We start from the raw sequence: 4366 nt of genomic DNA, 5'->3' as shown, positions 1-4366 counted from the left end.
CACTAAGTCCCTCCCCCATCCATCTTTATTCTTTTCTTCACAATAAGGCTTTCAAATAAGTCATGGTTGTACGGCAGTGAAGCATCGGTGTTGAACATTGATGTCATGCTGTCGATGATGATGATGATTTCTGCAAGTATGTGCATCCCCCTTCGTGTTCAGTTTTATCGTCGGTAAATATCGAGGCAAACGCCGTGAGACCTCTGAAACCGCGTTGTTGAAATCCTTGTTAGTGAGAACGTTGTCGATCTAGAGTACACAGAGGGGATTGTACTCATCTTTGAAGACAAAGGTCAAACACAAGCCCTGTTGAGTAAACTGACCATCGTCATACTATCTTTCGGCATGCGTCTTGTACTTTAAAGTGCAAAGTCCTGTTTGGGAACGTGCAGTCTCTGAATATATCCCTTACAATTCAAGAAGAGGCGGTGGAGAACGTTGGGAATTTTACATGCCTCGGTAGTTGTATTAGTTCCGACGGAAGTTTGTCTTATTAAGTCGGTGCACGAATTCCAAAGGCACGAATCACGTCTGTTAATTTGCGTCGCTTGTGACGTCACAAAAGCGTATCTCGTATACCAGGCCACAGTAAATGGTTGCGAAACATAACCTCTGCAAAACAGTCGGTGTGAGGTGCTTTCAGTTTTTTTAGCCACTGACGCCTTAGACGCGTTGCTGGTGTCGGGTGTCGTCAACGGATTGATTACAAGGTAATTAGAAAACGGGTACTTGGTTGTGCAGGAGGTACTTCAGTCGGGGAAGACATCCAGAAACACCGACTATGGTGGCTTAGTCATATGCTGCGCATGCCAAAACATCATCATCATCATCATCAAAGACAGCAACATCAGTGTTGGCACTGATGCTTCGCTGCCTACATGGCAAAATACCATCTACCAAGACGAATGTTGTTCTCTGTACCTCTTCCAGAACAGCGCAAGCCGCGAAGGGAACAACAAATACCTGACAGAAGGGTGTGACAGAGATTACTAAGAATTTTGGTGTTGTTGGTATGGTTTGCCTTCGAGGATAGGGTCACCGTGACCTGTTCTGCGCTTGGCTGAAGACATGGCACGATCGATATAAGTAGCATTGGTGTTGTCAGTTTCTTCCCAGATTGTTAGGTTGAAAGCTTGAAGATGTAGGTACATCAGGATGCCCGTGATGGAACAACACCAAGTCCACTGCCTCACCCACTATTTTTCCCTTTTCACTCTGACTTTCAATATTATTAGATAAAACTTGTCTTTGTACGGTGGTCAACACCATGTCAACACTCATATTGCTGCCTCCGTCACGAAGAGACTAGACCTTGCCGTGGTGTGACGGTTTGCGCACCTCAGCGATCCACTGAGCTATACTGAGGAGTGTCCCGCGACACTCACAGAGTCTCTCACACCAGGTTGGTCAATGGTTAGAGGTCTGACGAACACAGTCTCCTGGCCCTTCAGGTTGGGGGTTGGAACATAAGGCGACTTTCCCGCCAGACACCGCTGCCTTGCGGTTAGGCTTTTGAGCCAAAGGCTTTGGTTGAGGACCCTAATCGTCCTCCTGTCTAGGTGTGGGCGCGCTGGTAGTAGCCCAGCCCACGTACAGCCATGAATTGCACATACACAAATAAACTCCGTTTGCCTGCATTCGGGAAAAGGAGTCTGTCCCAGACAACTGGGGATAATCGGTGATAGTGCCCATTTTCAAAAAAGGGGCGCGTAGTGAGTGTGGTAACCACAGGGGGATCAGCCTCACCCCGGTTGTAACGAGACTGTTCGCGTCAATTGTTTGTCGCCTTGTGGCTCGTGAGATACTGACCCGAGAGCAGCAAGCGGGATTCCGGCCTGGTAGGGGTTGTGTTGACCAAATCTTCACACTGCGTCAGGTGCTAGAACAACGCCATACGTATAAACGACCCACAATTCTAGTATTCCTGGATATCCGAGGCGCATTCGACTCGGTTGATCGGTCTGTTCTTATCGAGACGCTTGCCCACCAAGGAATGCCCCGGAAGTTTGTAAACATAATACGTTCTTTGTATTCTCAGACTTCCGGACGTGTGAGAGTGTACGGAGAGCTCTCCAAAAGCTTCCGCACACAAAGCGGGTTCTGCGCTTGGCTGAAGACATGGCACGATCGATATAAGTAGCATTGGTGTTGTCAGTTTCTTCCCAGATTGTTAGGTTGAAAGCTTGAAGATGTAGGTACATCAGGATGCCCGTGATGGAACAACACCAAGTCCACTGCCTCACCCACTATTTTTCCCTTTTCACTCTGACTTTCAATATTATTAGATAAAACTTGTCTTTGTACGGTGGTCAACACCATGTCAACACTCATATTGCTGCCTCCGTCACGAAGAGACTAGACCTTGCCGTGGTGTGACGGTTTGCGCACCTCAGCGATCCACTGAGCTATACTGAGGAGTGTCCCGCGACACTCACAGAGTCTCTCACACCAGGTTGGTCAATGGTTAGAGGTCTGACGAACACAGTCTCCTGGCCCTTCAGGTTGGGGGTTGGAACATAAGGCGACTTTCCCGCCAGACACCGCTGCCTTGCGGTTAGGCTTTTGAGCCAAAGGCTTTGGTTGAGGACCCTAATCGTCCTCCTGTCTAGGTGTGGGCGCGCTGGTAGTAGCCCAGCCCACGTACAGCCATGAATTGCACATACACAAATAAACTCCGTTTGCCTGCATTCGGGAAAAGGAGTCTGTCCCAGACAACTGGGGATAATCGGTGATAGTGCCCATTTTCAAAAAAGGGGCGCGTAGTGAGTGTGGTAACCACAGGGGGATCAGCCTCACCCCGGTTGTAACGAGACTGTTCGCGTCAATTGTTTGTCGCCTTGTGGCTCGTGAGATACTGACCCGAGAGCAGCAAGCGGGATTCCGGCCTGGTAGGGGTTGTGTTGACCAAATCTTCACACTGCGTCAGGTGCTAGAACAACGCCATACGTATAAACGACCCACAATTCTAGTATTCCTGGATATCCGAGGCGCATTCGACTCGGTTGATCGGTCTGTTCTTATCGAGACGCTTGCCCACCAAGGAATGCCCCGGAAGTTTGTAAACATAATACGTTCTTTGTATTCTCAGACTTCCGGACGTGTGAGAGTGTACGGAGAGCTCTCCAAAAGCTTCCGCACACAAAGCGGTGTCCATCAGGGATGCCCACTCTCTCCATTCCTTTTCAACTTTGTGATCGATGAAATAATGAGACGAAAGCTGGAGGGTCTCCAAAACCCTGGTGTTCAAATAGCCAGTGAAAAAAACCTTGTCGACCTGGAATATGCAGACGACATCGTTCTCATGTTCGAAGAGGAAGAGAAGGCGCAAGTATTCTTGGATGAACTGACCAAAGTCATCCCGTCCTTTGGTATGCACTTCGCACCCACAAAGTGTAAGAGAGTGAGGAGGCAGTCAATTCGATCACAGTACTTGCGTCCTGTGTCCTTGTTTCTGACAAAATCAACAGAGGGAGTCTAACGTACGAGAAAGAGCCACCTGTTTGCTCGCTTGCTTCAGTATGCGAACATCAGAGGCAGCTAAGTAGGTCAGCTTTCGGGGTTTGAGAATCTTCGAAATGTTTGGAGTTGCTACTGAAGTCGCAGGCGAACTGCAGCAGGGCATGAAGCACGGTGAATAGATCGGCCTGTCATAGTACAGGGAGCTGAGGCATATTCAAAGTAGGGCATCATAGGGTAAACGGCGGGATACGTGGAAGTGTAAGAAGAGATGGGCCAGCCGCAAGCGTGTGGTGTTACGGGAACAACCACAGGAGATTTTATATGCCGCCCGACTTTTCTACTCCGGAGGACATAAAATGCTGTGGCCAGTGCGATGAAACAATCTCCAATATGAGCGGTGGTGGAACTTGCAGGGACCGAACGCGGGGTAGACCTGTCTAATCATCGACTAATGGCAGCCCGGCTCTAGCATGAAAAATCCATTCGACAGGAAGCCAATCAGATCCCTGAATGTTCAGAGCCGCTACCAATTGGTCGAGGTTGATCAGGTCTCCACGACACATCTGACATCGCTGATGGCTGGGACGCGTTGCTGAATGACGAACAGAGAATTCTAGTCTAATGGTTGATTCAATGAATCAAATGCGCAATAAGCTTCAAGTTCGGAATTGGCCACTATTCTACTCGTGCAAATTCATTATTGAAATATTTCGCTGCCTCACCATTTCACAGTGTTAATCCGTATCATTCGGTTTGAGTTTTGGCAAACCGATGTGGATTACGGGTGGAGCGCTATTTATCGGTTTCCACACTTCGCTCTGTACATTCACAAGCATGAGACAGATTACAACATGCTCTTCTCCACCAAAACTATCGGCGGGCCATAGAAACTGGCCGCGAAATGGGG

This window comes from Opisthorchis viverrini (genome assembly GCF_000715545.1).
Source record: "Opisthorchis viverrini unplaced genomic scaffold opera_v5_206, whole genome shotgun sequence".
In the NCBI taxonomy this organism is placed as follows: Eukaryota; Metazoa; Platyhelminthes; class Trematoda; order Opisthorchiida; family Opisthorchiidae; genus Opisthorchis; species Opisthorchis viverrini.
This window is presented reverse-complemented; position numbering follows the sequence as displayed.